The sequence below is a fragment of the Bombus impatiens genome, unplaced genomic scaffold (genome assembly GCF_000188095.3).
Source record: "Bombus impatiens unplaced genomic scaffold, BIMP_2.2 scf_2222, whole genome shotgun sequence".
Taxonomy (NCBI): Eukaryota; Metazoa; Arthropoda; class Insecta; order Hymenoptera; family Apidae; genus Bombus; species Bombus impatiens.
In genome coordinates, this window is record NT_178641.1 from 1,367,450 (window position 1) to 1,381,607 (window position 14,158).

Consider the following 14,158-nt stretch of genomic DNA (forward strand, 5'->3'; position numbering starts at 1 on the left):
GGCCACGGGCCTCTGCTTCATTCATAGTTAAACGCCGCTGTTTATGAACGGGAATACCTATTATGTAATGCATCGTCGGCAACAACGAGTCTTTTTATATCCGCCACGTGGCCGAACGCTGGATTACGCGTTCCTTCTGCCCGGTTCGAACACTTGCGAGCTACGCCGCAGGCTAATCGACGCCGATATCGACCGCTTCCGCGTCTTCGTTCGTCCAGTGACTACCGGTCCTATCTTCGCCAACGATTCTCCTTGCATCTCGATTCACCGATCCGATGATTCCTTCGTGCGTGAATTAGTATTCAAATTCACAATTAACGTCCTATCGGGAAATATACGACGTTGTAACTTGCCACATGTTCAGCCTCGTAACGCGTACAGCGTTTGACCAACTCACCGAGCAGCGGTAATCGTCCAGCTATTAAATACTAATAACGCACGCACCTCCATCGATATATCGTTCGACAGGCCATCGAGAAATCGCGATATCGCGCCTCGTTACGATATTATCTTTTTAAGTTTGTACGTACGTTGGTATAACGCGTATTTTCCTATTGTGTGCAATATGCACGTAACCTAACGTATTTTTCATCGACGCGAGAAATGCATAAATAATCGTTCTCGGAGCGGATTGGTCGTGGTTGTCGTCGAAACCAGAAAGCAAATTACGACGATCGATAATTCCATTTACAACGTCACGTATCGCGATGATAGAGTCGGAAGATGCGAAGACAGTGTGGAAGGTGTCAAGGGAAACCTGAATGGCGCGTAACAGAGTCGGACGAACCACGCATTAAGATCGATAAGACGAGAAAGAAAGAAAGACTCTGAACGATTCGTCGATTTGATTTCGTCATGACGGAATCACTGTGCCGGTTTCCCAGCTCCGACTGCTAACGGACGAGCCAATTATTGTCATTTTCTCTTTCTCCGAGAACGGAACAAACGATATCCCTCGATCATAATTATCGATACTCGGACGATCGATACGTTCGAATTTACGAGGTCCTTGAAACGTAAACCGATCACCGATGCGTGGAAACGGGTTAATTGGAATCGTACTCGCGCGATCGATGAGAATCGATCGTGTCGATACGGGAACCCGTCGTCTTTCGCTCCCCTTCAACGGCGATCGATAAAATTCTGACGAATGGCATTCCGTGACGAGGCTATATAAGATCGTCCACGAAATTTCTCGCCGAAGAATCGGGGTTACACGGTCGACGAGCCGGTACCACGGAATCGTAAAACGGTCGACGAAAAAATTATTATTTGAGCGTGGCGATCGAACGTTCGTAGCGATGGGATCTTCCTTAAACGTACTACGCAACGATAGACAAATTTCTCACGGTAACCGTGATCGTTACAACGATGAAAATATTTTCTTTCGATATCGTTATTATTTAGTTATAATTATTACAATTAATTATTATTTAGTTGACGGACTGTAGCCTCGTGTATGTCGCTATCAATACATATTTTCCTACTTTGTGCAGTTACGCTTATTCTAATGTATTTTTTCCTTCGCAAACAAGAAATACACGAGTAAATACTCTCCGAGCAGATTGGCTGGATTTGTTGTCGGAGACAGAAAGCAAATTATGACGATTAATAATTCCATTCATAAAATCACACACTCTAACGATGAAAAATACGCTCCGTTCACATCCATTACGCCGCATTCAGGTTTCCGTTGACACTTTCAAGAGTGACTTTAGATTCGCTGACTCTATCATCGGGATATTGATGATTTTCTGAATTATTCATAAGAGAACAGATACGGAAAAGAGCAGAATTAATCTAGCAAGATACAGATACGAAAGCGCAAGCGAAAAAGCTGGTACAGCAAGAATAGATCAACTTCGTTTCGTATTTATCGATCGATCCGTGGAAGAGATCGACTCGTTCGACGATATTATTCGCCAGGCTGCATAAAACGTCCGACGTTTTAGGGGAATCTTTGGTCGATTTCGTAGATCGGCAACGATCTTTTTCTCAAGAAACTTCTCAATGGTAGAAAAATATGATTATTCGAGGGAAAACGATGGAAAGGTCGCAGCGAGATTGTTAGAAGAAAATCGCGTCTCTAACGATTCTTTCCTACTTTCCTTAAACCGATGGAATTTTCTAAGAATAGAAAATGAACCAAAGAACGGAAGAAAGTTCAACAAGCTCGGCGATCAGTAACATCCGGCATATTAATATCCCGCAACGTTAACAACGATGCGAGCGTCGTGCTCGCCGTACGACGACGCAACGTTCGACGCACAGTCGATGTTCGCCGCTTGCCAGCGCGCCTATCGATCAACCTTGTCAAAAATAATCGATCGACTTGACGAGTCTCAACCAAATCCCTCGTGTCGACGAGCCAGACCGGACGTTAACGCGAACGTCCAGCCGGGCCGATCGGTCACGAATTTTCATTCCGCCCTAAAACGGAGTCCATCCGAGCTGTACGAAGCGAACGTAGATCTAGTAACGAGTACTATGCGAGGCTGGGAAGGAGACTTAGCGAGATGGTACAGGGACGAGAGAAACGCATCGAACTTCGTACAACGTATAGGATACGCACCGCGTGTAGAAATATTTTTTGTAAACGGAAGCGCGTCGAAACGTTAAATTTATCTAACGCGTTATACGCGTTGGTCATCGTGTTCTACGAGTATCGGTAGCAATTTTTTTTTCTTTTTTTTGCATAAGGATAAGCTACTTTCCCATCGTCTTCGTGCTCGTTGTTCGAATCGTTATATAATTGTAAGAAATGATAAAATGAGAATATATTAGTTTCATAAGGTGATAATAGACGAAGAATAATTTTTATATTTGTATTATATTATTTTGTTCGATTAGGTATGATTCATTTCCGAATATTTCTATTATTATGTTCGTGCATAATTCGATAAATCGGTATAAAACAAAAAACATCGTGCGTCTATCGTTTCCTTACAAAACGAAAGAAACTTCTCGAACTACCTAATACCTTTCGTACAGCGCATTTGTCCACCCTCCACTTCCCTGCAAACGCATAATCTAACAGACACGCAGAGAAAAACGCCTGGAACGATAACACGCTACACGAGAAAAACGTTGGCAGGATGGAAGCGAGACGGAAATCCATTACAACCGATACAAACGTTCCTTTCGTTCGAACGCCGCGTATTAAATTGGAAGATCAAGGTTGCACATTGTCGCGCCGATGCCTATGCCGCATTTGCGTTTTCCTAGCCCGTGAATCCTACACAACCTGCTCGTTGAAAGGTCGATCGCTTCGAGCCTCGCTCGACTCCACCCAGACATCGTTCTCGCATCCTTCTCGTTTTCCAGCGTCGTCGATGTTGCACGTCTGCGACGGTGGCAACGACAACGACGACGAAGACGACAGCCCGACAACTTCTCGCGAAGGATCAGTGTCCTCGGACCAAGCAATGCCACTGCCACCCCTTCCCACTTTCTTCCCACGCAACGAACCGTGCCGAGCCGTGATTCACCGGTTTACACGCGACTTCGATACCGTTACACGCGTGTTGGCACAGACGGTACGCGCGTGCAGCTACAGAATCGAGAAACCGTGGTGTCGCCGCCTCACCGACAATAGACCGCGTTACGACGTGGTCGCTGTCGTTGCGAGATCCTAGCTCCTCCTCGGAATGCAGTTCGTCGTGTCGCGAGGGAACGCAGGATAAGGGGGAGAAGCTACGGATAGACAGAGAGGGAAGAGACAAGAGAGTGATCTACGTGCAAGTGGGTGGCACTCTCGACACGTATGCACGGCGCTGACGTAACATGCACGATTATTATTCGCTGTTATCACCCGGCACCGTGTTTCACCTATAACGCGCACACGCTCGCGCCTTCCTCCTGCTACGACCGTAATCTCTCGCCTTTCCGTCTTAACGTGCAAAACGCGCCAACCAATTCCACTCGTCTGAGTTTCTTCTCGAGTCCGTCTATGGTTCAGGCTCGACGCGATTACGATTTTTTTCACGGTGGCTCCGCGATTTCGATTCGCGTCGAATCACGCGCAGTCAAGCACCGGTCAAAGTCGCTTACACGCGATTCGGCATTAACGGTAGGCGGTTCCGGCGAGACGAATGAAAATCTCTGGAACGGTGCCTAGGTTGACGCGATCTGACCGTAGCAGTGATCGTTAGTCCGAATCAAGTTTTAAGAGCCTCTCGTATATTGGATTATTGGCTCCTTAAGCGTGCAGCAAAATTGAGGAAACCTACGCTTTTCTTCTGCTTCTAACGATAACACTGAGAGGTAGATAATATCGTTCTGTTAAAACAAAAGCGGATGGAACTAGTTGCGAAATGAAAATCCTCCATCATGACGTAACGACGTTGCGATACGATAATTAAAAATCGTATGGGTTGTAGTATATCGTAAAACGTGCAACGCACGATTCGACGTGGCAGTAGCTTTCCGTCAGTCATCTTTTTTTTTTTTTTTTTTGTAGCCGCGTACAAAGCTTGAAAGGCTGTTTTCAGTGGAAGAAATCGCAGCGATAACGCACCTTACGCTTCACAGCGATTCTTAACCCGACGATGGTTCGACTATCGCCGAACGAGCGCGCCGATCGCGAGTCTCCAAAGGGCGAATTTCGTATTTGGTGGCGGTTCCGGTAGCGTGGAACGCGACGTTCGATCTCGAGGGGGATGATTCATCGAATGCCGTGTAGACGGAACGACTCGATCGCGTGCGAGAAGTAAGTAGCTCGTCTCGGTACGAGAGTACGGTGTAGGCTCGGCTCGATCCCGAAATTAAAGACGGTTCGTGTAACGGGTGGCGGTGAATCGTGGAGCAAAGTATGTAGGTACGGGCGCGGAGAATCATCAAGAATGATTTATGGCGCAGCCATCGCGGGGACACGCGCGCGCGTCGCCAACGCGATTCTCTCTGTCCGCGCATAGCAGAATACTTGTGTCCTGCGAAATCCGGAGAGCAACGACGCGAGTAATCTAACTGGTGATTCACGGTGGAATTTTTCCGCTCGTGGCAAGAGGCGAGAGAGAAAATTTATCGTCTATCGCGAATACATAAAGTACGTCGTTCGCGTTTCCGGACTTCTTCGAGCACTAACTGCGAGATATCATCTATTCGGGCCGCGATCGTCTACGTATCCACGGCGATGGATGCAACCGACCGAGCAAGCGAACCGCGAAAAACTCGGTGAATTTTTCGAGCTGGCGACATTACGGCGAACACAGAGTGCAGATAGGGAGAGGGGGAGAAACAAAGCGGAGCGCCACGAGACTCTCTCTGTATATTTAGATGGTTGTGCAAGGAGAGTAAGTTACGAGCCGTCCGGCGACGTCAACTTGGCAGTTTCTTTGATCGATGCGGCGCCCGAAACGCTGCCGCAATCCCACGCGAGAAATTTCCGAAAAACTTCTGGAAAGCCGCGAAGTCGCCAGCAATTACGTACTCGATGGAACCGGACGATACGAGACGAAACGATTCGCGAGAAGATCGTTCTCGCGTCGTAGACAGTGGAACTTTAGAACGACGAAGATTCGATCCTCGTTCGTTAATCGCTGTGCGTAAATAAATTTCCTAAAACTTGGTCAACTTGGTCGAATTGAAACGAAAGGTGAAATAATAACGAGAGAAATATGGAGAAATCTCTTGAAATTCAGTTGGTAACCGCGTTACGGATTTAATGAAATTCGATAATCTAAATCGACCAAAAGGAAATTGCGAATGAAATATCGCGTTAACGCAATCTTGGTCGTTTAATGGGTTAAAGAGGAAAATTTCGCTAGAGGCCCGCTCGGACCCAGTATCTGTCGCGGTACGTAAAACCATCTGCCTTTCAAGGGTTATACAGGTAGCGTTAGTAGGAGAAAAACGAGAGGACGGACTTTTGTACGATCGCGTTTAGTCGAATATCGTAGGAATAAAAGCATACCGGTCGAATTATCGTATTTCACGCATCTGCCTTTGATAAACCATTAGCCGGGATCGTTGCGACCAACGCGGTAAAGAGACAAACTACCGTTCGTGTTAAATAGACAATTTATGAACTCGATGCTTACAACGGAAACGATACGATATCGTCGAACGAGCAGAGCCCGGTTTTCGATTGTTCGTCGATGCATCGCATTTCAGTCGACCTATCTTCGCGGTCAAACTCGTTATCGATAATTAAAAATTGTCAAACGCACTTTGGCCGAATCGACGCGTCACAACCCGCGCGGAATCCAGTTCGAAGTAGCCCGAGGGTCATCGCGAGTAAACCAAGGGAAAAGGGAGAGGGGCGGAGGGAACAAGTCGGTTATACATGACTGCACGATCATTAGCCACTGTATTATTATTCTCTGGATATTAATTGATTTTGAAAATACAATTTTCTGTGCGACCGATCAAAACGGTGCACGTTTCCCCTTGCCCCGCGTCCCTCTTGCTCCGTCCTCCTCTTTAGTCCCTCTTTGCTACGAATTCTCGCTTCGATCGTGCGTACGCGTGCTCATCCACCCAACATCGCAAACGTTTCATTTTTGCTCTCTTGCCTTTGGCCTGTTTCCGCGATCATCGATACGCAGCTTGTGCACGCTCGCGAAATGATTAGGAAACGTTAACGAAGCAGAGCGAATCTTATTCGAACGATTGCTTGGTACGGCGAAATTGTCCCGGTAATTATAACGCGTTCGGTACGAGCGCGAGTGTGCGCGAAAAATAAGTCGAAGATATAATACGACGAAACGTAGAATTGGAAAATTTGGAAACCGTTGCTAGGTCGATGTCGCGATTACAGATGCAAACATTTCCATCTAGATACCCTAAATCGTATGTTATTCTCTCTATGCTATGCTAATAGTTTTTCGGACCGCATAGATCTTCTCCAGTGACGCGTTATTCGAGCGAGCGATCTACGAGGCGTTATCTTTATCCTGAATTTACTATAACTATGCTTTTTCGCATATATTTCGGAAAAATTTTTTTCTCCAAATATCCGTATCGAGTAACTACCTGTCGTTACAAATGCGTGTATTTTAATCGGCACATCCCACAATATGAATAAACAGATAAATAAAATTTATTTAGTGTACGTGGACGATCAGCAGCAGAACGAAAACAAGCGAGAAAGGTGCGATAAGATTTCCCATTTCGGGTGTCGTTTTCGAACCAAACGAAGTTTGAAGATATCCAGTTGAGAATTTGCCTGATAAACCCGTATTTCATAATTTCCTGTTTTCTTCGTTTCTTCTTCGTCCCACGAAGGTATCTTTCGCTTGTTCCTTCAAGTAGAATCACCAGCCTCGCTGATCGCGCCACGGATTTCCGCGACATCCGAAGCAAAGAATCGCATATACGGAAAAAGCTGGCGAGTGTTGGAAACCGCATCTCGTTGGAGGTCGCGCACGTGGACGGCCGAAGCAGAAACGTCAAAACGAGAAAGGTACGCATCGATCGTAATTCGAAGTGCAACGATAACCTTTCGTGGTCATTCGTTGCGCGGCACGATTGCACACACGCGCAATCGATGCGTAAAAATGGAAATCGAGCGAAATGGATTTGTCGGGACGAAAAAGCGGAGCGGGTAATCGCGCGGGGCCGAAAGAGAGACAGAGACGAGCGGACGGACGGATAGGCAGATAGATGGGCGAAGGGGGAAAGGAGACGCGCAACGAGGGTTGAAAAGAGAAAGAGAACGGGAACAACCGAACCGCCGCAGGTCGCGGCAAATTAGCGCCATCACGGCTGGCTAATATTTTTTTGCGTTCACGGAGGGTGACGCTTTTTTCCTTTTTTCTCGATTTTTTTCCCTCCTCTTTTTTTTTTTTTTTATTTTGTCGTTGAATTTGTTTCTTGAATGACGTATGTATCACGATAAAACCCATAGTACGTTCATCGAGTGGCATGATTTTGATCAAAGAGTTTTTTTTATCGTGAAATTTAACGAATAAATATTCGAAATGGTTCGCTGGCCGCCACACTCGCCAGTACGTGTCTCTCCGTGCAAGGCGATGTCTCGCTGAAATCGCTGGAATAACCCATCGGTTCGAGGGTCCCGCGAAAGTTCGTAATCGGGTCGATATCGGTTCAAATATATCTTCCTTTTTTTTTTTTTTTTTAACAGTTCCATTTCCGTCCACGAGTTACAGACGCTTGCTAATTTTGCACGCGAGCTTCGATGAAACGGACCTCTAAAACGAGACGTTTGGAAGATTCTAAATAACATAGTTTAACAGGATCGAATAATCATTCTCCGTGTAATTAACGCGTGCGAGTTCGTAGTACGTTCAAGGAAGCGAGAACGTTACGCGATATGCTAAAACGTACTAATCGACACAATACTAGTTATAAGTAAATTGAGCAATTTTCCACGGAGTTTTTACACGCGCGATTATATTCATAAAAATATGAACTTTCATAAATCAAGTTAATAAAGTTAGATCGACTTTGTAATTAGATACAATATAGATGTATACGTTAATGTATTTACGCGTTATCTTAAGTATATTAAACGATCCGTGACACACGCGACTTTTTGCATATAAATATTGACATTTCCATCTCCGAAAAGATCATTTTCCTAAGGAATATCAATGAATAACAAAATAGAAGTGCTTTGTCGAAGATAAGTCAGATACAAATGGAATATTTACTCCGCGCAATATTTACATATAGTTGTTGCAATTGGTCGATAATATCGTCGAGGGAAGGTGCGTTCGAGTACAGCCCATAAACAACATATTTTGAGCCAGTGGGGTTGGTGCGGTAAGAAGAAGGGAAAGTCAGTTACCGCGCGTCGCTCGAGCAACGCACGTCGTCTTTATATTACGCATAGGCGACCAACAAGTTATCGAACGATTGTTATTCGACAATGGCGAAAAATGAATTTCTCTCGCACGACCGAATAACGTTGTTAACTGTCGCGTAAACGATCGATCGCCGAACCGAAGTGAATCAAAGGTGAATCAAAATTGGATTCGTCGGCAGTTCACTGGTGCCGAAAGGTAGATGAAGATGGGACAAACGAGAGGAGAGGACAAGAGGGAAGAAAGAGATAGAAAAGGAGCGACGTAGTTAAAAGGAAAGCTGGTAAAACGCTAAATACGAGCGGAAGGTTAGCGATCGTTCATTGAAACGTTAGGTGGTGAATCGGGTGCGGCGTCCCTTGACAGTTTACAGCCACCGGCCGCGCGTTCGTTTACCTCGGTAATAATCTCGTCTTTCTCCTCAAGATCCTTCGTATCTCTAGACGGATGGACGTTCGCCGTTTACGAGATCTTTACGATCGGGCGAGATTTAAATGTGCGCGTAAAGCTTGGCTGTACCGCCCCTTCAAACGTCACGGAGCAGGTACGAGCCCGTAAACAAACCGTCGAATCGTTTCTTCGACGTGCGAATCGATCGAATTTTTCTTTGCCGCGTCCCAAAGCGAATATAAACGGCGTAAATCTGATCGAAACGAAAAGTCGATCGAAGAAGCTCGCTTACGAACATTCGTATTCGCGTTTATTTCTGCCTGTTTTTATCGGCGGACAAAGTACGTAGATGCGAGAACAGGTATAACGTAGTTGGCATGATTTCGAGTTTATTCCTAACGAGGATGTATCGAGGAGTGGATGGAAAGCCTGACGAGGGGAAGAGGGGAGAAAGAAGAGGGGGGTGGCGGGAGACGCGGCAGGGCGAATGTGTGTGCAAATGCTCGATGCGGCGGGGTAAAAGAGAGAACGATGGACCGAGACGGGGAGACCAAGAGACCGAGAGACTGGGAAGTTGAAAGAGAGCCCCCGAAGGCCCGAATATCGATCTCATACATAATTAAATACCGACCCGGCGGAGCATCACAAAGAGAGCTTACTTCGGCTTTGATCTGCTGACAGACGGGGCCCGTCATCGCAGACTTCAATAGGCGCTACTGAATCGCGGGGGTGTGCTATTGACGCGGCACAGCTCCAACACGCCAGCTTCCAACTCCGGTTCGCGTTCCCGCGGCTGACTTCGGCCGCGTACTCCTACAAGCTGTATCTCCACGCTTGTTTACCGTTCTACACTTGTCGCCTACTCTCCTACGGCCATGCATTCCCTGCTACATATACGTATCGGGTAAATGTTCGTTCAACCGGCTGCGAACGCCAGCAAATACGTTATACGGATTAAAGATCGAGCGAAGCATGACTTTGCTGCTGTGTTGACCTAGCGCGCGATTTAGCTGCTATTCGGGTATCCTCTTGCATAATTGAACCACGTTAGATCGCTGTACGAGTTCTCTTCGTCGTGACAGATTTTCTACAAACACGATTTATAACGTCCATCTATATGGATATCGCTCTATGCGTCCTTCGTCAAATTTCGATTTACACGGTGAAACTTGGTTCGCGCGATCTCGTCGGAGGACACGCGGATCGCGTAATAGAGGTTTAGGCGATTCTCCTCGCTGCGATTTTTCGTTCTCGCGTTGGATGTTCACGTTCGGGCAAGTGAATTCCATCGACAGGAATTTTCCATCTCCACGCCGCGTTTCTTTTGCGTGTTCTTCTATCTTTCGGCGTAATTCGATATGCAGAATGGGCCACTTGGCTAATCTATCGATAACGACGATGCAAACACAAAAAAGTCTGCAATCCGTCAATTTATCGATATCGTTGATTAATAAATTACTATACAAGAGGGTCATGATCTTAGAGATCGGCTTCTTCGTTCGTACGTTTTTACGATCTATCGCGGGACGCGAATAGAAGCATCTCGTTTTCACCTTTGGCAGAAGCAAAGATTTATTGCCTAAATTTGCTACAGCGATCGTCGATGTAAGAAAGCATATTCCTAATCGAACTTTAGAATGACGTACGGGTTTTCCCGGACACAATGACGTCAGTAGTGTCAGTCACGCGTCAAGCGCAGCTCTGCGGAATTGACGTCTATTAAAAAATGCAGAAAGCCATTTCGATCGCGAAGTCGACGAAACAATAGGAATCTCGCGCTCCCAAATTCAGAATGCTCGATTAAATAAACGCCTTATACCCTTGATCCTTCGTTTCTCCACGACTCACACATCCACTCGACGAGTAAGTATATAATACGTGTCTCGAAAGCGTCTCACGGTGACAGGACGGATTTAATCGCGTCCAATGACGTCATTCTTGCTCGGTTTTAAGTCGATGAATTTTAACGGTGCGCCTCGCTCGAGAATATGTAAATACCAATTTATGACCAGTCAACTCGATATTTTTCGATGCAAACGATACACACTGATTTCGATCGCATCATTCTGTCGAACAAGGAACAAAGTATGGTCGTGGGCTCGAATCTCATTTTTATCTGAATCATCGTCGTCCATATTTTTCCGAACGTTCGATCGTCCAGCTATCCTTATTTTCTCGAACTTTCTACTCGTAAAATTCTACTTATTAGACTCTGTGCGTGTGATTTGTTCCGATATATTCGACCGTACGTTCGAACGTATTCGTCAGAATGACGCTTCGCCATAGATCGAGCATCGGCTGTGACCATAATGACCTTAGTCACGCAGTTGACCGTACTTTTAAAACCACAGATATAAAGTGCTGAGATCTATAACTGTTGCGATGACACATGGATAATTATGTTACGATATCCTGTTTTCTATCGTACGAGAAGCGCGTATTAACCAATATAAATAACTATAGGCAAAATCATCTCGACGTACGATAACTTCTTTTAAACATTATCACGCAGTTGATGCAACGCATCGTCGTTGTAATCTATGGCGATAGGATTAAACGGTATACCGAGGTAGAATAGGCAGCAACTTTAGTCTCGAACGAAATTTCGCGTAGATGAACTTTCTACGAGCGTGTCTGTTCTACGATAGCGTCTTTCGCAGACACCTCTCCGATAGAGCAGATAGGTCCTGAGAACCTGAAATCACAAACGCATACCGCGATCGTTTCTTTCGTCTTGTCGCTTGACGATTCGATCGACGATTTAATCTCGGGTTTAAAATCGGATGGGTAACGCTAACGAATTAACGCGAAATCCGATGGTGCGCGTAAATCTAAAGGTAAAAGTAGGAAACCCTCTTTGTCTACCGGGACGATGATCGTGAGACGCAGCCTTAGACGATCGCAACGAGGAAAGCTATATGCGTCGACAGTTATCTCCGTCGCAAATCACGGTGCGTGCCACGTGGCAACGCGTCGAGCATCTCGGCAAACAACGATGGCACGTTTGTCGCGACGTAACCGCCGCGGCGCGCCGCGCGCACACCATAACTTCTTTTAAACATTATCACGCAGTTGATGCAACGCATCGTCGTTGTAATCTATGGCGATAGGATTAAACGGTATACCGAGGTAGAATAGGCAGCAACTTTAGTCTCGAACGAAATTTCGCGTAGATGAACTTTCTACGAGCGTGTCTGTTCTACGATAGCGTCTTTCGCAGACACCTCTCCGATAGAGCAGATAGGTCCTGAGAACCTGAAATCACAAACGCATACCGCGATCGTTTCTTTCGTCTTGTCGCTTGACGATTCGATCGACGATTTAATCTCGGGTTTAAAATCGGATGGGTAACGCTAACGAATTAACGCGAAATCCGATGGTGCGCGTAAATCTAAAGGTAAAAGTAGGAAACCCTCTTTGTCTACCGGGACGATGATCGTGAGACGCAGCCTTAGACGATCGCAACGAGGAAAGCTATATGCGTCGACAGTTATCTCCGTCGCAAATCACGGTGCGTGCCACGTGGCAACGCGTCGAGCATCTCGGCAAACAACGATGGCACGTTTGTCGCGACGTAACCGCCGCGGCGCGCCGCGCGTACACCACGGTCGAGTTCGTCGCCGCTTGTCTGACCAGTGACGGGCCGATCCCCCTTCGCGTTCTCGCGTCTTAATCTCCTTCTCCGCGTCACCGACTCGAAACGCGTTTGTCAAACACATCAAAGACGACGAGTCCGTGCAACTCGTACGTATGGACGACGCACGTGTGAGTCACCGACTGCTACGAACGATTTAAAAATTCGTACGTAAAAATGAGTCGAGTTACTCGTCGATCGACGCGTTGTATACAGTGGAAGAGGAAGCGTGTACGAAGGTGCGTTGTGTACGGTTGTTTGTTCAAGCGTGGATATGTATCCGTTCGAGTAGGTCATGTGCTCCTGTGGGTGTATACCCTATACGTATATGCGATGGAGGGAGAGAGGAGGCGAGGTGGGGGCAGTTAAAAAGAGAAAAGTGGCAAACGACGAAGAGGAGCGAAAATCACAACGACACGCATGGACCGAAGTGAAAAATTGAAACGCGATGCCACGCGACTTTCGATCGATAATGGAAAATCGATTCTCGGCGAGTCGAGCATCGACGTTGCTTTCGTCGAAGCTGAAGGGGGATGCACGTTAAGGATGGAGCACGGTCACGAGGGTTAAACGTGTAGGATCGCGCGTACTGGACGTTGGCGCGCAAAATGACATTCCCGTTGACCTTATTTACGAATCACGCCCTAGGAAGAGCGAGGAAGAATCGCCTACCGTCTACCAGCGGTCAAGTTTGTCGGTTGGCCAGAGTGATACCGAATGTCGTAAGAGAAAGGAACGGGTGTCTCCGTTGCTTCGATCAACCAGTGGCTATATGCTGGACGCGAGGGGAGATACGAAGAACACCGAAAGGGAGCTGGTCCGAAAAGCGAAAGAAAAAGGCGAATACCAGGTTGGAGGATGGATACCGAGAAAACAGACTCACCGTGAAGTAGTGGTTCCAGTGCGCAGGAAACGTCAGTCCCGATGAGTCCTTCGCTCCGTGGCTACGTCAGGAGCGATTATCCTCGTTACTAGTATGGGTGAAGCAGCGCGGCGCTTGGACGACGAGCATCGGAACTCGCGTGTCCTCCGTGATTCCCTCGACACCATATCACCGCGTCATCCTCACGGATGTTCCACCAACGCAAAGACAATAAAGACGCACCACTCACTCAACTGGCTCGGCGTTCGTCGAGCCGCCTGTCACTCCCTCGCAACGTTTCTTTCTGCGTTCGGGTTCGCGCGCGCCTCACCGACCATAATAATAACTATCTCATCGTCGCGCGATTTTCCTCACGGACCGATCGAACGTAATTTCCCGCTGACCACGACACTATCGAAGACAGACGAACGAGCACTCGGGCACGGGACGAGTCACGATTTCGCGGTAACATGCATGACTTGCCGATCAAACGGAGCGAAAGCAAAG

At 46.9% G+C, this 14,158-nt stretch overlaps 1 protein-coding gene across 5 annotated transcripts in view; it reads right to left on the minus strand.

Moving 5' to 3' along the window:
- Positions 1 to 14,158, minus strand: part of LOC105681806 — an 89,651-nt gene that overhangs the window by 41,825 nt on the left and 33,668 nt on the right. Inside the window, exon 1 of one of the 5 annotated variants that reach the window (XM_024371893.2) lies at positions 13,673 to 14,152. The exons of the other annotated variants lie outside the window; for them this stretch is intronic. The gene's annotated coding sequence lies outside the window, so the exon portion shown is untranslated. Of the gene's footprint in view, positions 1 to 13,672; positions 14,153 to 14,158 lie in introns of those variants that run through there. 5 annotated transcript variants of the gene reach the window in all.